Source organism: Phyllobates terribilis, unplaced genomic scaffold (genome assembly GCF_046119375.1).
Source record: "Phyllobates terribilis strain yellow unplaced genomic scaffold, ASM4611937v1 Scaffold_411__1_contigs__length_1673714, whole genome shotgun sequence".
NCBI classification, from domain to species: Eukaryota; Metazoa; Chordata; class Amphibia; order Anura; family Dendrobatidae; genus Phyllobates; species Phyllobates terribilis.
Genome location: NW_027363171.1, coordinates 470,598 through 493,514, shown reverse-complemented (window position 1 = coordinate 493,514; position 22,917 = coordinate 470,598). Strand labels below are relative to the sequence as shown.

The following is a 22,917-nucleotide window of genomic DNA, read 5'->3' as shown; positions in this document are numbered from 1 at the left end:
TCTCACAGCAGCAGGACAGGGCTGAGATGAGAGCTGCAGTGTCCGATCAGCACATGTCACATACAGCGCTCAGCGTTTACCCCAGGTCCCAGGACATTACTCCACACAGCCTGGGATAGATCCAGAGCAGTACATGGAATCACACTCCTCCGCTCTCCTCCCCTGCACAGTAATCACCGCTAGTGAGAGTTTTGTCACCTGGTTAAAGCTACGGTCTAGTGTTTTGTTTTTATTTCAGTGCTGGAATGGTGCAACTAAACGAAGTTCCTGGAGTGGTGCTTCAAACACGAGTCTTCTATTACACAGAAAAGGTCAGGTCTTACCTAATCTGGGGGTGTTTTCTTTTTCCCTCCATGTTGCCTCCAGTTTATGATTGGTCAGCATCATACAGGGGAAAAGGGTAACGCTTCCAGAGACAAATCTCTACTAAGTCCCCTTGGTTGAAGGTCAAATTAACCTATAAAATGTAACAAGTAACAAACCCCAAACTATCTGCTGTGCTTGAGCTTAGGCTTAGTGAGAGGACACTTTCTACAGTTTATGGTCCTGGCAGCTTTATGAAATATATATAGATTTATTTTACATTATACATTTGACACTTTATTATTGGTATAATGACTGATGTTTCTATTATAATGGAAATGTGATAGTGTAAATGTTTTCTACAGTATTCTGTGTTTGTGCTGCACTATCGAGATGAAAAGCTTGTGACAATTGGAAAGAGACTTGTTACATATTACAATTGGTCTGTTCAATACTATGGCTTAAACACTCTCTTAACTGTAGGTAAATTTTATATTAATTGATGGGTTTTTTTTGGTTATAGTTTCACTCAGCAGCTATTTTTTTTAAGAAATAATCTGTTTCAGGTATATGATGACCCGTCACATGACCCCTCGGGGGTCCACACAGTCTGAACTGCCCGGGGCCTGGCTATCCTTAACCCACCCCTGGATATATACATTTGAAACCAAAAGTTTACATACACTATATAAAAAGACACATCTGCATGTTTTACTCAATATCTGACATGAAATCAGAATAAACCTTTCCCGTTTTAGGTCAATTAGAATTAACATCATTTTTAATATTTGCCAAATGCCAGAATAATGAGAGAGAGAGAATGTTTTAAGGCATTTTTATTACTTACTGCAAAGTCAAAAGTTTATATACACTAAGATCCTTATGCCTTTAAACAATTCTGGACTGCCCATATGATGATGTCAAGCGTTTGGAAGCTTCTTTTTTTTTTTGGCAACATCTGAGTTAATTAGAGACACACCTATTGATGTTTTTAAAAGCACACCTGAAACACACTGCTTCTTTGTGTAACATCATGGGAAAGTCTAAAGCAATCAGCCAAGATATCAGGAAGAGAATTGTGGACTTGCACAAGTCTGGCACATCCTTGGGTACAATTTCAAGATACCTGAAGGTGCCTCGTTCATCTGTACAAACAATTATACATAAGTACAAAAAAGATGGGAATGTCCAGCCATTATACCGCTGAGGAAGAAGATGGGTTCTATGTCCCAGATATGAACATGCTTTTTTCCGATATTTGCATATCAACATAAGGACAAAAGTAAAAGACATTGTGAAAATGATGGCGGAATCTGTTAAGATTGTGTCAATATCCACAGTGAAATGAGTAGTGTATCAACATGGGCTGAAAGGCCACTCTGCCAGGAAGAAGTCATTACTCTAAAAGAAACATAAAAAAGACAGATTAATGTTTGCAAATGCACACAGGAACATAGACCTTAATTTTTGGAGACATGTCCTGTTGTCTGCTGAAACTAAAATTTAACTTTTTGGGCATAATGACTATAGGTACGTTTGGAGGAGAAAGGGAGAAGCTTGTAAGCCTAAAACACCATCCTAACTGTGAAACACGGGGGTGGAAGCATCATGTTGTGGGGTTGTTTTGCTGCAGGAGGGACTGGTGTACTTCACAAAATAGATGGTCGTGAAGACCCGGGGTCTTCTGTGGGCGTAACTGTTATGATCTGCTACAGAGACTAAGGAAAGGTAGGAGATCTGTCCCTACAATAGAACTAAACTTGATCCCTACGATGTAACGGGGAACCTGATCCTGCGATCAGACCCGCTAAAGTCCTCGGCTAGTCTGAACGCAGACCTATAGATGTGGGGGAGGGATCCCTACAAGATCTAAGGACTGGGATTTAGTTGGACACCTCCTAGCAGAGATAGTAGCAGTCAAAGACAAACACACAACAAAAAGCAAAGAGGTCATAAGACCTAGCAAAACTAACAGAGTACGGCAATACAGCAACAAGCTAGCTCAACAGTAGTAAATACAAATGAAGTCCAGCAAAGCCAGGAGGGCGGAGCCGGATTAAATAGGCAAAATGGTCATGTGACCAGCAAACTAAAAAAAAACTAACAGGAGAGTTGTAACAGTACCCCCTCTTCTAAGAGGATCCTCCGGATCCCCTAGGCCCAGGCTTACCAGGAAACCTCCTGTGAAACGCTCGGACAAGTCTGGGGGCAGAAACATCATCCGCCCTCACCCATGAGTTATCCTCAGGTCCGAAACCCTTCTAAGCGACGAGATACTGCAAACTCCCTCTATACCGTCTAGAATTTAGGATGCGGGAAATTTCATATTCCCCGTCCTCCACCACCGGAGGAACAGTGGCAGAGGCGTCACCATCCGACACATCAGCTTTTTTCAACAGAGAAACATGAAACGCCGGATTAATCCTCCAGGACGTAGGAACCTCCAGCCTAACAGCAGATTGGTTAACTATCTGAAGTACCTTAAAAGGCCCTACGAACTTGGGACCCAATTTTTTAGAAGGAATCCTCAATCGCAGATTCTTAGAGGACAACCAAACCATGTCACCAACAGCAAACAAAACCTCTTGCCGTTTCCTATCAAAGTACCTCTTAGATTTTTTGTTAGCCTCCTGAAGATAACCACGCACATCCGTCCAAACTCTCTCCAAATCACCGGAAAAACTCTCCTCCTCAGGCACAGCCGAAACCAATTTGGAAAATGACCCAAAAGACGGATGTCTCCCAGAACAACAAAAAAAAGGCGAACACCCAGCAGAAGAGGATGTATGGTTGTTAAGAGCAAATTCAGCAAGTGGCAGAAACTCAAACCACCCCTCTTGATTGTCTGCCACAAAACAACGCTGCATAGTCCATAGCCAGATGTGTCCAAGGTGCACTAGGAACCTCCAGAGGGCAAAGCAACCCCGCAGCAGGAGCATGTGAAGACTTGGATCTTGCACACACAGTACATTGGCGCACCCACTTAATGACTTCCTTCTGCCATCCAGGCCACCAAAAACTGCGACCCACAAGTCTCTTGGTCTCAGAAATTCCTGGATGACCTGCCAACCGAGACTCATGATACTCAACAAACAAATCTCTCCTAAAAGTCTTAGGCACAAACAACCTCCCATGGGGAGTGTTAGATGGGGCATTCTCCTGTGCTTTAAGAATCTCATCCTCCAAAACGGAGTCCAAAGCAGCAATCACAACACCTTCTTGTAAAATGGTCTCCTCCTCCTCCTCAACACCGACCATGGGAGAAAAGCTGCGAGACAAAGCATCCGCTTTAACATTCTTGGTACCCGGGATGTAAGTAACAGAAAAATTAAACCGCGAGAAAAAAAGTGCCCACCTAGCCTGACGGGCATTCAAGCGCTTGGCAGCATCAAGATAGATCAGATTTTTATGATCAGTGAAAACCTGAACGGGAAATTCAGCACCTTCCAAGAGGTGGCGCCAGTGTTCAAATGCGAGTTTAATCGCCAGCAATTCCCGATTACCAATATCGTAATTAAGTTCAGTCTCGGAAAATTTTTTTGAAAAAAAGGCACAGGGATGTACTCCATCCTTGTTTTCCTGAGACAACACCGCACCAACCCCCACCGAAGAAGCATCAACCTCAACCAAAAACGGCTTAGTCACATCAGGCTGCATAAGGATGGGAGCAGAGGTGAACCTCTCCTTTAGAAACACAAAAGCTTCAATGGCCTCAGAAGTCCACTGAACCGCATTAGCACCTTTCCTGGTGAGATCGGTCAGCGGTTTGACAATAATAGAAAATTTTTTTATGAATTTTCTGTAATAATTGGCGAAACCCAAAAACCTCTGTATCGATTTCAAAACAATAGGCCTAGGCCATTCCTGCACAGCTTGAACTTTAACCGGGTCCATCTCAAAACCCTCACTGGAGACAATGTAGCCCAAAAAACTAATTCTCTGTACAGCGAACTCACATTTCTCCAGCTTAGCAAAAAGTGAATTGTCTATTAATAACTGTAATACCTCACGTACGCTCCGCCAATGAGACTCCAGATCAGGCGAATAAATCAAAATGTCATCCAAATACACAACCACATTTTTGCCGATCAAAGGTCTAAGGATGTCATTAATAAGATTCTGAAAAAATGCTGGAGCATTGGTGAGACCAAAAGGCATAACCAGATTCTCAAAATGACCCACAGGAGTGTTAAAAGCAGTCTTCCATTCATCACCCTCCTTCATGCGCAACAAATTGTAAGCCCCCCGGAGATCAATTTTAGAGAACCACTTGGCCCCCACTAACTGGTTAAATAAATCGGGAATCAATGGCAGTGGGTAAGGATTGCGTACAGTAATTTTATTAATCTCACGAAAGTCCAGACAAGGACGTAAACCGCCATCTTTTTTTTTTACAAAAAAAAAACCAACAGCCACAGTAGACTTGGAAGGCCTAATGTGACCGGCGGCCAAGCTTGTCTGTATGTATTCCTCCAAAGCCTTTCTCTCAGGAATAGTAAGATTAAATAAACGACTCTTAGGAAGAGTCGCTCCAGGGACAAATTCAATGGTACAATCATAGTCTCTATGGGGAGGCAAAACCTGCGACTCCTCCTCAGAAAAGACTCTCCAAAAATCCTGAATAGGTACAGGCAATTCCCCCCTATCCACAGCAGCAATGCGCCCGTTACAACACTTGTCATAACACTTAGGGCTCCAGGACTTAATTTCATTGGTAGACCAATCCAGCACAGGATTGTGCAATTTCAACCAGGGTAACCCCAATATTACTGGAGAAGGCAAATTATCCAATACCACCAAATCCAAATTCTCTTGATGAATACCATTAATAGTGAGGGGAAATTCACAGACCTTATGAGTAACACTCTTCAAGGGAGAGCCATCAACAGAAACCACAGCAATAGGGGATGACAAAGTTTTAGGTTCTAATCTAAGTTTTTCCAAGAATCCCCCATCAATCACATTCAGAGTAGAACCACAATCCACAAATACCCGAAATTCAACTAATTCATCCTGAGCAGCAGTAGTGGCAGATAGGAATACTCCCTTAGAATTTAAACAGGCAATACGGGCATGACTGACCATTTTTTTTTCTTTGTTCATACGAAGCACACAGTTCTTAATAAAATGACCAGAATTTCCGCAATAGAAGCACAAGCCTTCAGAAAGCCTGCGATCTTTTTCCTGAGAGCGGGGTGTCATCGCTCCAATCTCCATCGGCTCTCCATTCTCAGCACAGACCCTCTCAAGACTCGGAGCTGACATAGCAGAGGATTTGCTCTCATTAACCCTTGCACGCAGTCTCCTGTCCACCCGTATAGCTAATTGCATAGCCTCCTGCAAGTTTCCAGGTGTGGGATAAGCAATCAGTAAATCCTTAACCCTTTCACCTAGCCCTGCAAGAAACAAGCTTTTCAAAGCTGAATCGTTCCACCCCACCTGGGCAGACCACCGACGGAAATGAGTACAATATTTTTCCACATTACCTGATCCCTGCCTCAAACGTCTTAATTCAGACTCAGCAGATGAGACATGATCAGGATCATCGTACAACAAACCCAAAGCAGAAAAAAAACTATCCACTGATCTAAAGCACGGATCACTAGGTTGGAGAGAGAAGGCCCATCCCTGAGGATCTTTGCGCAAAAGTGACATTATGAACCCTATGCGCTGTGATTCATCACCAGAGGATCCGGGTCTCAAACGAAAATACAATAAACAAGCATTTTTAAAAGAAAAAAAATCTTGTTGTTCGCCAAAAAATAAATCAGGCAGACGTACCTTTGGTTCCACAAAATGTGCTCCAGAACAGCTACTCACGTGTTGTTGGAGCTTGGCCACCTCCAGAGAGAGTCCCTGCAAGCGTTGAGCCAAATCTTGAACCGAGACCATGATGGAAAACTGGAGGTCTTTCCTTAGAGAAAATTTTTTTTTTTTTTCTTTTAGGGCTGGACTTATTGTTATGATCTGCTACAGGGACTAAGGAAAGACAGGAGAACTGTCCCTACAATAGAACTAAACTAGATCCCTACGATGTAACGGGGAACCTGATCCTGCGATCAGATCCGCTAAAGTCCTCGGCTAGTCTGAACGAAGACCTATAGATGTGAGGGAGGGATCCCTACAAGAACTAGGGACTGGGATAAGTTGGACACCTCCTAGCAGAAATAGTAGCAGTCAAAGACAAACACACAACAAAAAGCATAGAGGTCAGAAGACCTAGCAAAACTAACAGAGAACGGCAACAGATCACCAAGCTAGCTCAAGAGTAGTAAATACAATGAAGTTCAGCAAGACCAGGAGGGCGGAGCCGGATTAAATAGGCAAAAATGGTCATGTGACCAGCAAACTAAAAAAAAAATAACAGGAGAGTTCTAACAGTGGCTACTTTGAAGAACCTAGAATATAAGACATATTTTCAGTTGTTTCACACTTTTTTGTTAAGTATATAATTCCACATGTGTTAATTCATAGTTTTGATGCCTTCAGTGTGAATGTACAATTTTCTTAGTCATGAAAATACAGATAAATCTTTAAATGAGAAGGTGTGTCCACCTTTTGGTCTGTACTGTATATATACACTGCTCAAAAAAATAAAGGGAACACTTAAACAACAGAATATAACTCCAAGTAGATCAAACTGTCCACTTAGGAAATGACACTGATTGACAATCAATTTCACATGCTGTTGTGCAAATGGAATAGACAATAGATGGAAATTATTGGCAATTATCAAGACACCCTCAAAGGATTGATTCTGCAGGTGGGGACCACAGACCACATCTCAGTACCAATGCTTTCTGGCAGATGTTTTGGTCACTTTTGAATGTTGGTTATGCTTTCACACTCGTGGTAGCATGAGACGGACTCTACAACCCACAGAAGTTGCTCAGGTAGTGCAGCTCATCCAGGATGGCACATCAGTGCGAGCTGTGGCAAGAAGGTTTGCTGTGTCTGTCAGCGTAGTGTCCAGAGGCTGGAGGTGCTACCAGTAGACAGGCCAGTACACCAGGAGACAAGAAGGGGGCCGTAGGAGGGCAACAACCAGCAGCAGTACCGCTACCTCCACCTTTGTGCAAGGAGGAACAAGGGGAGCACTGACAGAGCCCTGCAAAATGACCTCCAGCAGGCCACAAATGTTCATGTGTCTGCACAAACGGTTAGAAACCGACTCCATGAGGGTGGTATGAAGGCCCGACGTCCACAGATGGGGGTTATGATCACATCCCAAAATTGTGCAGGACGCTTGCCATTTGCCACGGAACACCAGGATTGGCAAAGTCGCCACTGGCGCCCTGTGCTCTTCACAGATGAAAACAGGTTCACACTGAGCACATGTGACAGACATGACAGAGTCTGGAGACGCCGCGGAGAGCGATCTGCTGCCTGCAACATCCTTCAGCATGACCGGTTTGGCAGTGGGTCAGTAATGGTGTGGAGTGGCATTTCTTTGGAGGGCCGCACAGCCCTCCATGTGCTCGCCAGAGGTAGCCTGACTGCCATTAGGTACCGAGATGAGATCCTCAGACCCCTTGTGAGACCATATGCTGGTGAGGTTGGCCCTGGGTTCCTCCTAATGCAGGACAATGCCAGACCTCATGTGGCTGGAGTGTGTCAGCAGTTCCTGCAAGATGAAGGCATTGAAGCTATGGACTGTCCCGCCCGTTCCCCAGACCTGAATCCGATTGAGCACATCTGGGACATCATGTCTCGCTCCATCCACCAACGTCACGTTGCACCACAGACTGTCCAGGAGTTGGCGGATGCTTTAGTCCAGGTCTGGGAGGAGATCGCACAGGAGACCATCCGCAACCTCATCAGGAGCATGCCCAGGCGTTGTAGGGAGGTCATACAGGCACGTGGAGGCCACACACAATACTGAACCTCATTTTGACTTGTTTTAAGGACATTACATCAAAGTTGGATCAGCCTGTAGTGTGTTTTTCCACTTTAATTTTGGGGGTGACTCCAAATCCAGGCCTCCATTAGTTAATAAATCTGATTTCCATTGAGGATTTTTGTGATTTTGTTGTCAGCACATTCAACTTTGTACAGAACAAAGTATTCAATGAGAATATTTCATTCATTCAGATCTAGGATGTGTTATTTGAGTGTTCCCTTTATTTTTTTGAGCAGTGTATATCAGGGTTATCTAGGGCTTCTGAGGGACAGCCAATGGTGTGTGGGGATGCTATTGTCGTCTCTTAGGGTGCCAAACTCTGCACTTAGGCTGTAACAGCTTTGTTTAGGTACAGTATAGGGTAAGCCATTCAGCTTGTAGTTTTGCTAGTTTTAAGCATATATACAGTTATATGAAAAAGTTTGGGCACCCCTATTAATCTTAAGCTTAATGTTTTATAAAAATTGGTGTTTTTGCAACAGCTATTTCAGTTTGATATATGTAATAACTGTTGGACACAGTAATGTTTCTGCCTTGAAATGAGGTTTATTGTACTAACAGAAAATGTGCAATCTGCATTCAAACAAAATTTGACAGGTGCATAAGTATGGGCACCCTTATCATTTTCTTGTTTTAAATACTCCTACCTACTTTTTACTGACTTACTAAAGCACTTTTTTTGGTTTTGTAACCTCATTGAGCTTTGAACTTCATAGCCAGGTGTATGCAATCATGAGAAAAGCTACTTCAAGTGGCCACTTGCAAGTTGTTCTCCTGTTTGAATCTCCTCTGTAGAGTGGCATCATGGGCTCCTCAAAACAACTGTCAAATGATCTGAAAACAAAGATTATTCAACATAGTTGTTCAGGGGAACGATACAAAAAGCTGTCTCAGAGATTTAACCTGTCAGTTTCCACTGAGAGGAACATAGTAAGGAAATGGAAGAACACAGGGACAGTTCTTGTTAAGGCCAGAAGTGGCAGGCCAAGAAAAACATCAGAAAGGCAGAGAAGAAGAATGGTGAGATCAGTCAAGGACAATCCTCAGACCACCTCCAGAGAGCTGCAGCATCAACTTGCTGCAGATGGTGTCACTGTGCATCGGTCAACTATACAACGCACTTTGCACAAGGAGAAGCTGTATGGGAGAGTGATGCGAAAGAAGCCGCTTCTGCAAGCACGCCACAAACAGAGTCGGCTGAGGTATGCAAAAGCACATTTGGGGAAGCCAATTTCTTTTTGGAAGAAGGTCCTGTGGACTGATGAAACCAATATTGAATTGTTTGGTCATACAAAAAGGTGTTATGCATGGCGGCAAAAAAACACAGCATTCCAAGAAAAACACTTGCTACCCACAGTAAAATTTGGTGGAGGTTCCATCATGCTTTGGGGCTGTGTGGCCAATGCCGGCACCGGGAATCTTGTTAAAGTTGAGGGACGCATGGATTCTACTCAGTATCAGCAGATTCTTGACAATAATGTTCAAGAATCAGTAATAACGTTGAAGTTACGCAGGGGATGGATCTTTCAGCAAGACAATGATCCAAAACACCGCTCCAAATCTACTCAGGCATTCATGCAGAGGAACAATTACAATGTTCTGGAATGGCCATCCCAGTCCCCAGACCTGAATATCATTGAACATCTGTGGGATCATTTGAAGAAGGCTGTCCATGCTCGGCGACCATCAAACTTAACTGAACTGGAATTGTTTTGTAAAGAGTAATGGTCAAAAATACCTTCATCCAGGATCCAGGAACTCATTAAAAGCTACAGGAAGCGACTAGAGGCTGTTATTTTTGCAAAAGGAGGATCTACTAAATATTAATGTCACTTTTCTGGTGAGGTGCCCATACTTGTGCACCTGTCAAATTTTGTTTGAATGCAGATTGCACATTTTCTGTTAGTACAATAAACCTCATTTCAAGGCAGAAACATTACTGTGTCCAACAGTTATTACATATATCAAACTGAAATAGCTGTTGCAAAAACACCAATTTTTATAAAACATTAAGCTTAAGATTAATAGGGGTGCCCAAACTTTTTCATATAACTGTATGTTGTTAGTCCAGTTTTTAGTGCATATATTTTAATTTGGGGGGCGGAGGTTTCCCACAGTACTGCTCATTAGACACACAATTTTGTACCACCCATCTCACCGACTACCCCACGGCAATTAATAAAAACTCAGCACCATTCTTGGTGCAGATACTAATGAACCCAGAACCTCTGAGATATTTACCACACAATAGTTGGATAGGCAAAGGCATATCATCCATAGTGGCAGCCCATGTAGCCACTATAATGCCTGTGAATTGAGAGGGCTCGGTGTGGGTCAGCAACGGGCACCCTCTCCTTCCCAATCATCAAAATTTCAGCTATATACACATTCCCGTGACGGTAATACATTGAATAGGTAAATGAATCAGGAAGTCGAAAGCTCACTGATTCATCATTCAGCGCTTGATGGTTTTTGCAACTGTACTTGGGGACACTTTCAAAGTTTGCCCAATTTTTCGGACTGACCTTCATTTCTTAAAAGTAATGATGGCCACTCGTTTTTCTTTACTTGGCTGCTTTTTTCTTGCCATAATACAAACTCTAACAGTCTATTCAGTAGGATCCACCAGACTTCTGCACAACACAACTGATGGTCCCAACCCCATTTATAAGGCAAGAAATCCCACTTATTAAACCTGACAGGGCACACCTGTGAAGTGAAAACCATTTCCGGTGACTACCTCTTGAAGCTCATCAAGAGAATGCCAAGAGTGTGCAAAGCAGTCATCAAAGCAAAACGTGGCTACTTTGAAGAACCAAGAGTTGTGCTGTGTGGCAAGAGTTGTGCTGTGTGTGAAGAGAGCTCCTGGGAAGGGAGGAGAGCCAGGCGGAGGTGACCGAGCGGACCGGGAGGACCAGTAGGAGGCGACTGGAGGTACGAGCGCAAGAGAGCGCTGTGGCAGCGTGCAGTGCCGGCCAGCGGAGGGTGCCAGGTGGTGGTGACCAGGAGGTGATCAGGAGGACCGGTAAGAGGCGACCGGAGGGACAAGCGCGCTGTGATAGCGTGCAGCGTCCCTAGAGGAGGTGAGTGAGGGGCAGGAGGCCACGATAAGCGGCCCTACTGAACCCAAGTGTGTACTGTACTGTATTGTATTTGTATCTGTATTGTAATTGTATTGTATTCCCTAGTCCATATTTAATTGATTACCCCCCCGTCCATATTTAAATTGATTCCCCTGAACACCCCCGTCCATATTTAACTGATCCCTCTGACCACATTAAATTGACCCCCCCGTCCTCATTTAATTGATCCCCGACCACCCCCCGTCCATATTAAAGTCATCCCCCTGACCACATTTAAATGATTGACCCCCCCAGCCCATAATTGATTGATCCCCCTTGTCCTATTTAATAGATTCCCCTTGTCCACTTTTACTCATCCCCAGTCCCTATCTATTTGCCTTATCCCCCACCATATTTAATTAACCCCTGTCCATAATTAATTGATTGATTCCCCAGACCACAATTAATTATTTCCCCAGTCCATATTTATTGATATTATTGATACTTATTGATCCCCAGTCCTTAGTTAATTGACCCACCGTCCATACCTATTTATTTGCTTTACCCCCCATCCTATTTAATTAAACCCCCTGTCCATAATTAATTGATTGATTCCCTAGTCCACAATTAATTATTTCCCCAGTCCATACTTATTGATCCCAGTCCATAGTTAATTGACACACCGTCCATACTTAATTAATCCACCTGACCCACTCAGCTGATCCCCCGTCCATACTTAATTGATACTTAATTGATCCCCCGTCCATACTTAACTGATCCCGCGCCGATATCTAATCGATACACTTGCACATCCCTAATTGATCCCCGTCCATACACCTATATATAAATAATTGTGTTTTGTACTTGTACATATATACTGACTGTATCCCCATATTTAGAATGACGTCCATGTTGGCCGGAGCCGTGCAGTGTACATCTTGCGCAATGTATGCATTCCCTGAGCTACCGCTCAGGGATCCATACTACTGCGAGAGATGTGAGCATATCGTGCACTTGGAAGCCCAAATCCTGGATCTAAGTGCTCAGATAGCGGTACTGAGGAGCATCGACAACATGGAACGGAGTTTACTGCTCACCGAGCAGACACTCAATGGGTCAACACTGGGGGTGGAGCTTAGTGGGGAAGCGCAGGCTGAACAGGCAGGGAGCTGGGTAACAGTTAGAAGGGATAGAGGGAAGAAGTATAGGAAGGCTGGTTCAGAACCGGCATTATTGGAGCACGACAGATCCTCTGACCGCCGGGGGAGTGTATGCTCCAGTAATGAGGGGGAGGGGGGAAGTGTAGGGCAGGCTAGACAGGTCCTGGTAGTGGGTGACTCTATTATTAGGGGGACAGACAGGGCAATCTGTCACAAAGACCGGGATCGCCGAACGGTGTGCTGCCTCCCTGGCGCTCGAGTCCGGCACATCGCGGATCGGGTTGACAGGTTACTGGGTGGGGCTGGCGAAGACCCAGCGGTCATGGTCCACATTGGCACCAATGACAAAGTGAGTGGTAGATGGAGGGTCCTTAAAAATGATTTCAGGGATCTAGGTAGGAAGCTTAGGGCAAGGACCTCCAAGGTAGTTTTCTCAGAAATACTACCAATCCCGCGAGCCACACAGGAGCGCCAACGGGAGGTTAGGGAGGTGAATAAGTGGCTAAAGAGTTGGTGCAAGGCAGAAGGGTTTGGGTTCATGGAGAACTGGGCCGACTTCGCTGTCGGCTACAGGCTCTACCGTAGGGACGGGCTGCACCTCAATGGGGAGGGTGCAGCGGTGCTGGGGAGGAAGATGGCTAATAGGTTGGAGGAGTTTTTAAACTAGAGACGGGGGGGGGAAACCAAGGAAATAGGTGGGATGTGAGGCAAGCAAGGGGGAAGGGGAGAAGTGAATATAATGAGGGTGGAGAGGGGGGTGGGGATAGTACAGTTAGATCATTAGAGAAGAATAGGATGCTAAATAACCCCAAAGTTTTATCTTGCATGCTGACCAACGCAAGAAGCCTGACCAATAAGGCGGATGAGCTACGGGCGCTTATATCGGAGGAGAGGTATGACATCGTAGGTATAACAGAGACTTGGCTAGACGATAGCTACGACTGGGCGGTAAATTTAACAGATTATAGTTTATTTAGAAGGGACCGGAAACAGGGGAAGGGCGGAGGAGTCTGCTTATATGTAAGGTCACGTCTAAAGCCCAGACTAAGGGAAGATATAGGAGAGGGAGAAGAGGGGGTCGAGTCCATGTGGGTAGAGATAGAGGGGGCAAAAAATAATAATAAAATATTACTGGGGGTCTGCTATAAGCCACCTAATATAACAGAGGAGAATGAGAAACTGCTATTAGGACAAATAGACAAAGTAGCAAAACATAATGAGGTGATTGTAATGGGGGACTTCAACTACCCGGATATTGACTGGGAAACAGAAACCTGTAGATCGCAGAAAGGAAAAAGGTTCTTGACAAATATCAAGGATAATTATCTCTCCCAACTAGTGCAGGAACCAACGAGAGGGAAGGCCGTGTTGGACTTAATATTGACTAATAGGCCTGATAGAATAACTGAGGTACAGATAGGGGGGTACCTAGGTAATAGCGATCATAATATTAGCAATTTCAAAATGCCCTTCAGTAGGGTTATCAATAAGGGAACAACAAAAACATTAAACTTTAGGAGGGCGAAGTTTGATCAGCTGAAAGAAAACCTTCAACTTATAGACTGGGACAAAGTTCTTAATCAAGGAAATACGAATAGTAAATGGGAAACCTTCAAAAGAATTCTGAATACTCAGTGCGAGAGGTATATACCGTATGGGAATAAAAGGGCCAGAAATAAGAGGAAACCAATATGGTTGAACAAGAACGTAAAAGGGACGTTAAATAGCAAAAAAGAGGCATTCAAGAGATTAAAACAGGAAAACAGTAAGGAGGCACTAATGTGTTACAAGGAAAAAACGAGAACCTGTAAAAAACAAATAAAAATAGCGAAGGAGGAAACAGAGAGACGTATTGCTAGGGAAAGTAGATCAAATCCCAAACTGTTCTTTACGTATATAAATAGTAAAAGGATTAAATCGAATAATATTGGACCGATAAAAAGTGATGAAGGCAAAATCATAGAGAAAGATGAGGATAAAGCTAATCTATTAAATAAATTTTTTTCGTCAACTTTCACAAAGGAAAAAGAACTAACAGGCGAAATAAGAAGTGACAAACTTAATCCTCCACTAAGTATGACAAATCTAACCCAAGCTGGGGTACAGAAACGCCTCAGTAACATTAAAATAAACAAATCACCAGGACCTGATGGCATACACCCACGGGTACTAAGGGAACTAAGTAATGTGATAGACAGACCGTTATATCTTATATTTAAGGACTCTGTTGAGACTGGGTCTGTACCACTTGATTGGCGACAGGCGAATGTAGTGCCAATATTCAAAAAGGGAGCGAAAAGTGACGCCGGAAACTATCGGCCGGTGAGTCTGACGTCCGTTGTGGGCAAAATTTTTGAAGGCTTTATTAATGAGGCAATCATGGAGCATCTTGATGCTAATAATCTATTAACCCCGAACCAACATGGATTCATGAGGAATCGCTCCTGCCAAACAAACCTGATTGACTTCTACGAGGAGGTTAGCTCTCGAGTAGATCAGGGGGAACCAGTGGATGTCGTGTATCTCGACTTCTCAAAAGCGTTCGATAGCGTGCCACATAATAGGTTGGTATACAAAATGAGAATGATGGGGCTGGGGGAAAATGTCTGCAAGTGGGTAGCTAACTGGCTAAAGGATAGAAGGCAGAGGGTGGTTATAAATGGAATATACTCAGATTGGGTAAGCGTCACTAGTGGGGTACCACAGGGGTCTGTACTAGGCCCAATGTTATTTAATATCTTTATTAACGACATAGTCAACGGGATAAATAGTAAAATATCAATATTTGCAGATGACACAAAGTTATGTAAAACAATTAATACAAAAGAGGATAGTGAAGACCTACAGAGGGATTTGGATAAGCTGGGTAGGTGGAGCATTAAATGGCAAATGAGGTTTAACGAGGAGAAATGTAAGGTCATACATATGGGAAGGAAAAATGGAAGTCACCAGTACTCACTGAATGGGAAATCATTGGGGAATTCAGAGATGGAGAAGGACTTGGGCATCCTGATTGATAGCAAACTAAATTGGAGTGCCCAAAGTCAGGCGGCTGCTGTAAGGGCAAACAGGGTAATGGGATGTATCAGAAGAGGTATAGCTGCAAAGGATGAGAACATTGTTCTTCCACTGTACAAAGCACTGGTCAGACCACACTTGGAATACTGTGCTCAGTTATGGGCCCCAATATATAGAAAGGATATAAATGAGCTTGAAAAGGTACAAAGGAGGGCAACAAAATTAATAAGGGGAATGGAGGGACTGCAATACCCAGAGAGGTTGGCAAAACTAGGACTATTCAGCCTGGAAAAGAGAAGGTTGAAGGGGGACATAATAAATGTGTATAAATATGTTAGGGGACAGTATAGAGACCTTGCCCGGGATTTGTTCAAAAGGAGGGATATTACGGTAACAAGAGGGCATTCACTAAGACTGGAAGAGAAAAGGTTTCAGCACCAGCATAGGAAGGGGTTCTTTACGGTAAGAGCAGTGAGAATATGGAATTCACTGAGTGAGGAGACGGTAATGTCGGATTCACTAAACCAGTTCAAGCGGGGACTGGATGCATTTCTAGATACCAGGCAGATTTCTGCATATACTTAAAAATAGAATAAAATAGTAGGTTGATACAGGGATTTATTCTGACTGCTGGTTTCAGAGTCGGGAGGGAATTTTTCCTCAGGTGAAGATTGGCCAAATCATTTGGGGTTTTTGCCCTCCTCTGGATCAACTTTAGCAATTACAGAACTAACAGGTCGAACTTGATGGACGCAAGTCTTTATTCGGCTTTACTAACTATGTAACCTAGAATATAAGACATATTTTCAGTTGTTTCACACTTTGTTAAGTATATAATTCCACATGTGTTAATTCATAGTTTTGATGCCTGCAGTGTGAATATACAATTTTCATAGTCATGAAAATACAGAAAAATCCTTAAATGAGAAGGTGTGTCCAAACTTTTGGTCTGTACTGTATATATACAGGGTGGGCCATTTATATGAATTCATCTAAATTAAATAGGAATGGTTGGTGATATCAACTTCCTGTTTGTGGCACATTAGTATATGGGAGAGGGAAAACTTTTCCAGATGGATGGTGACCATGGCGGCCATTTTGAAGTCGGCCATTTTGGATCCAACTTTATTTTTTCAATAGGAAGAGGGTCATGTGACACATCAGACTTATTCAGAATTTCATAAGAAAAAGAAAAAAGTTTATGACCACTTATAAAATGTGTTCAAATTGCTGCCCATTGTGTTGGATTGTCAATGCAACCCTCTTCCACTGATTGCAACACCGCAGATGAAATGCTGGCACAGGCTTCCAGTATCCGTTGTTTCAGATGCTCCACATCTCGTATCTTCACAGCATAGACAATTGCCTTTAGATGACCCCAAAGATAAAAGTCTATGGGGGTCAGATCTGGAGACCTTGGTGGCCATTCTACTGGCCCACGACAACCAATCCACTTTCCAGGAAACTGTTCATGCAGGAATGCTCGGACCTGACACCCATAATGTGGTGGTGCACCATCTTGTTGGAAAAACTCAGGGAACGTGCCATCTTCAGTACATAAAGAGGGCAACACATCATCATGTAGCAATTTCAGATATCCAGTGGCATTGAGGTTTCCATTGATGAAGAATGGCCCCACTATCTTTGTACCCCATATACCACACCATACCATCAAGATACGAGGTGAGCAGCATCTGAAACAACGGATACTGGAAGCCTGTGCTAGCATTTCTTCTGTGGTGTTGCGATCAGTGGAAGAGGGTTGCATTGACAATCCAACACAATGGGCAGCACTTTGAACACATTTTATAAGTGGTCATAAACTTGTAAAAAACTCATGAAAGAATAAAGTTACATTAAAACCAAGCACACCATTGTTTTTCTTATGAAAGTCTCAATAAGTTTGATGTGTCACATGACCCCCTTCCCATTGAAAAAAATAAAGTTGGATCCAAAATGACTGACTTCAAAATGGCCACCATGGTCACTACCCATCTGGAAAAGTTTCCCCCCTCCCATATACTAATGTGCCACAAACAGGAAGTTGATATCACCAACCATTCCCATTTAATTCAAGTGTATCCATATAAATGGTCCACCCTGTATATATTGCGTCTTATAAACGGTACTCGCAAATCAACTGGGAGCTGAGGTTACCCATATGGTCCCCATAGGGGATGTTTGGCCTACTTATAATGATTTGCTAGACTGTTGTAGCTTATAACAATAGTTAAGTACCGACACGTGTAACCGCTTCTTGACTCTGCATAATACAGAAGAAGCATCCATGAAGTGTTGTGCCTGCTATCTGATGTATATCAAGTTCTTGTAAAGTAAAGTTTATTTTTGGACTTTGGTCTCCCTCATTCATCTCCATACCATCTTGTCCGGGTTATATATATATGGTTATATTTATGTTTTATATTGGGATCTGTGATTTCAGTCTACTCCACTGTGTATAGGATGTCTATAGGATAACAGAGTATAGTAAAGTTGTTGTGGACGTGACTCAACCAATATTGTGCAGTGAGTCTGTTGTTCCTATAGTGACGGATGTTTCTTGCTGCTAAAACTGATTTTTTTTTTTTCATGTTAAACTTTTTTTTAAACTTTTTTTAAACCACTCTCATTAGTGCGATCATACAACATACAAGCCTCTGATTGCTCAGGTGATGCACTGTACTACTGTAGTGCCGTGTATCATCACTGCCTGTCAGTGTAATACTAACGGCCCCATACACATGAGATAAGTGTTAGCCGTCTGCCAAATGACCGTTCAGCCATCTCTCCCGACTCCCCCAATCACACAAATATTCCAGCTTTCTTGTGATCTGTATGAGAAGGTCGCCTCCAGACTCCTCTAGTCGAGGATTATCTACAGGAAGAACAAACGGATTAGCCTCTGAAATTCAGGATGCCAAATCCTTCTCTGCCCTGACATCATCTGTTAGGAGGCCCCCAAACACATTATATAGTCAACCAACTTTCATGCAGCTTTAGTCTGATGTGTATGGGGGCTTTAAAAAGTAACTTATTGGACGCTGCCTCTGGCCTGACCTAATAGACTTTTGTACATTAAAGGCCCAGGCACCATTATTAGGCATTTATATATCGTAGTAACTAGGCGGCCCCATATTATCAAGACCTTGGGGGAGGAGGGACATTCAGCAAAACTCTACCAAAGCCATGTTTGTTTCTGTCAGCAGCAAGTGGTTAAACTGCCAGGGTTTTTGTTACAGCCGCACCTGTGCCATCCCTGCGGTGTACATCTATGTTCTGATGCCCAAAAGAGGTTTTTTGTTTTTCTTAAATGTTTAATATATTAAAAATAAGAAAATGTCTTTTTGCATGTTTTTTTCTTTTTACAAGAATTGTTGGTACCAATTTTCTTTTGATACATTTTAATATCTGCTTTATTTCTGGTGTTTTTCTTGCAATATAGGAAAGTCTAATGTCATCCTCATCATGAAGTAGTTATTTCTCATGTCACGTGTAATGAATATCTCCTGCAGTATTGATAATGCTGATTCCAGTGTCGGTAAATGAGACAAGAATTAGCGTTATGGAAGATGAGTCTATGAGAAACGTATTCAGCTGCAGACTCCGAGGAAGAAACTACTTGTTGTCTGTGGCCTAAAATATATAGGTTTTATTACTAGATGTAAAGAAGAAAACTAAATACTGTAAAATAATAAATCTCCTCATATGTTTCCCCTTATTATCTCCAGTAATTGTATTATTACACAGGATTTTTATGATGTTACATCGGCTCATCGTCTTCTCATTCAGGTCTTTTATAGAAGAGAATTTTCCAGAGTTACCCATCAAAGATGGATATGGACAGAGACAAGATGGCGGAGAGGATATTACACCTCACCCTAGAGATCCTCTTCCGGCTTACTGGAGAGGTGAGAGATTCTGATGACGTCACATTACATCATTCTTATCTATGGGAATAACAGATGGACAGAACTGGATAGGTGAGGCCTCTGGAAATGTCTGGAGGGAGATTTATTAATGTGTCTCTCCATAACCAGGATTACACAGTAGTGAAGAAGACCTCTAGTGAGCGCTGTCAGGACCCTGTGTCTGAGGGATGGGGAAGACCCCTGAGCCCAATCACAGGGCCTCCACCTCAACCCCTGATACATGAGGACATCAATGACCAGAAGATCCTAGAACTCACCTATAAGATGATTGAGCTGCTGACTGGAGAGGTGACACTGCTGGGAATGCTGGGACATTATACAGTAACACTATTAAGGATTGGGGGATGACGCCATCATTGTATGTGTCAGGTTCCTATAAGGTGTCAGGATGTCACTGTCTATTTCTCCATGGAGAAGTGGGAGTATTTAGAAGGACACAAAGATTTGTACAAGGACGTCATGATGGAGGTTCCCCAGCCCCTCACATCACCAGGTAATAGACAGGACTAAATACACACGGCCTATAATTATCTGTATGTAAAGAATGAATTCAGCCCCTTATGTGTTTCCTCCAGATCTATCCAGTAAGAGGACAACACCTGAGAGATGTCCCCGTCCTCTTCTTCCACAGGACTGTAAACAAGAACATCCCAATATTCCTCAGGATCATCAGGTAGATGGAGAGAAGGTGTCGTGAGATCTCTCCTATGATGTGTAGACGGCTGTGAAGGTCTTGTGTTCAGTCTTGTTTTATCCACCAGTATTATATGTTTTATACTTGTGTAATGAGAACGGTGGAGATGGCAGGATTAGAGGTGATCATAGATGTGACTTCTCCATCTGTTTGTGACTTTTACAATATTTGTTTCAGGGTGAAGATCTGACCCATATTGATACTACAGAGACATATGTGAGGGGTGATGAGTGGTGTAAAGAGGAGATTCCTACATATGACTACCCAGGTGAGTAGTGACCACTAAATGCAGAGAAGTCACAGATTCTTCTCAGTCACCGGCTGTGGCTGCTTTATCAGTTCGGTAGTCCGGCTGTATCACAATCGTGTGATCACCATTTTGCCGCTGGAGCATAACATTCACCTCCATCTGAAAATGTTCAAATGACTTTGTGAATTGTGAAATCCCTTTTCTGTAGAACTTACAACCTGAAGGATCCACCTCCCCCTGGGATTAGGAGACGCTGACCGTTACCTGCCCAGATCTGTAAACTATAAAGCCAAATGTCAGCGTACGTAGAATGTGCTGACAAGTGAGAAAATCACTTGAAGTAAAATATTATGATGGGCCTGTAAGAGAAAGCGGAGGGCAATGATGCAATAACAGCAGAGTTTCCTTTTATCTAAACTTTAAAATTTATTTTAAATCTAACTTCAAACAGGATTGTGATAAACTATACAGAAAACATTACACCTGTGCCATGATATATCTCTAAGCTGCGCGTGGCTGATGGCTGTAATATACATTTATTCCCGCCTGCAGGAGATGTGTTGGCTCGAGTCCTGGTTTCATGGATTCACTCCACGTCATAAATTCCATTATGTTTTCGATCCTAAGGAATTCAGATTACTGCACAATCTCTCCTGAAATGGGGGCGCTAATACTTTCTCTAAACTCCAGTTTAGTGTTGGAGGTCTCCCTCCAAACATACGTTGTTGTTGGGGATCTAACATAGAATGCTTTTTTTTTTTTTAACAGGTTGTGGTGGGATCGGCCGGCCTCACTTATGTGAGACTCTAATACCCTGGTAGTCTTTGAAAAAAGATCTCCATTGCTTTTTCAAAATGTCCGAGATCTAAATTTAAGACACCTCAGTTCTGCACTATTATAAAAAGTTCTCTTTGAATGTCTATTTTTTTCTTCTTGAAACTCATCTGATAGAAAATATTGTCCCTTATAATAGTTTAGATTGCCAAGAGCCACGAAGCCCCATACTCTAATTACCCCAGAGAGGTTTCACCACTAGTTACTCATTTTTCTCTGATGAAGACTGTTGAGTTTGATCATTTCAGTAGATGTGTTATTGTCTATAGTCACAGTTTTTGACTACAGTAGTTGGTGCCCAAAATATTCTGATTTAACCCCTTCCCGCAGCCAGTTTTGTGTTGTTAATCAGGTCTCATTTTTCAAATCTGACGTGTGTCACTTTATGTGGTGATAACTTTGAGATTCTTCACAAATGATAATAGGAAACAAATGGACCTTACAAATAATATTCCAACTTCTCTTGAATCTGACAATACCCTATATACGGTTGTACACTACTGTCTGGGCACATGGCAGGTTAAGAAGGGAAGGAGCGACATTTAGCTATTTGAATGCAGATCTTGCTGGAATAGTTTACAGACACAATATATTGGGGACACTGTTCATGGTCACCTGACATCTAAAAAGATGGCTACCACGAACAGGCTTGGCGCTATCTACTTCATTTTCTAGATCCCAGGGATTGTCTTGCTCATCACCTTTTAACCCCTCTACATGGATCTGGACTTACACAGAGACCCCTAGGCTTGGGCCATGGTGTTACCTGATGTTCTGTGGTGTGAGATGGCAAGAAGAATAGTCAGATAGCCGGGTCAGAACATGGAGGTCAGAGAAAATACAAAATCAGAAGACACAAGAGTAGTCAGTAAACGGGCCGAGGTCACAACAGGAAACAAATACACAAGCCGGGAGCTGAGCACAGAGGACTGAACCAGAGGAGGACAAGGCTGTATCTGGCAGCTTCTGGCAATATGCTTCCAGCTTTAGTAGGGTGTGGTGTTTTCCAATTGGCTGAAGTAGATTACTTCAGCTGGACAGCTCACACACCCATATTGCCAGACAGGATGATTCAACAGGTCACAGGCACCCGAATCCTAATGGCTGGACAGGGCCTGGGCCGCCCAGAGCTTCTGGTTCTGACGTCTCCTCCATCACCAGCGCCACCTGCAGGATGAATAAGGCGGCTCCTGGTGACAGAAGCCGACATCGCAGGAGCAGATCCCAGAGGAGATGGGACACACCATTTGCAGAAGCCGTAATATGACAAAATGTCAGAAACCAAAGCAGTAGAAATCCCCATAAAGTGACTCCATTTTGGAAATTATAACTCTCCGTGAATTAATCTATAGGAGTTTTGATTATTTTGACTCCATAGGCACTTTCTGAAAATTAGCACGCAGTGGACGTTGGAGAGAAAAAATTGCACATTGGCCATTTTTTACCAAACGCATAGTGCCCAGATTGAGCTCCAGGAGACACACACCTTAAATTAAGTGGGTTCCTCTCACTATAGTAATGCCGACTACATGGATGCTAAATGTTGTTTGGACGCAGAAGCGAGGGGGGATTTGACTTCGGGAGAGCGGATTTTGCTGGATTGGTTTATGGAAGCCATGTTGATTCTCAAGAGCCTTTGAGAATCTAATAATGTGGAATCCTCTGTTTGACTTGAGTGGGGGTTTGTTTTTTGTGAGATGAGTAGAAGTTTTTATTGGTGTCATTTTTCCCTACATAACATTGTTTGATGGCTTCTTATTCCATATT

General features: G+C 43.0%; 1 protein-coding gene across 1 annotated transcript in view; it reads left to right on the top strand.

Annotated features, from left to right (window-relative positions):
* LOC141225671 (uncharacterized) overlaps positions 1 to 22,917 on the top strand; it is a 130,173-nt gene that overhangs the window by 101,535 nt on the left and 5,721 nt on the right. The gene's annotated exons all lie outside the window — the stretch shown is intronic.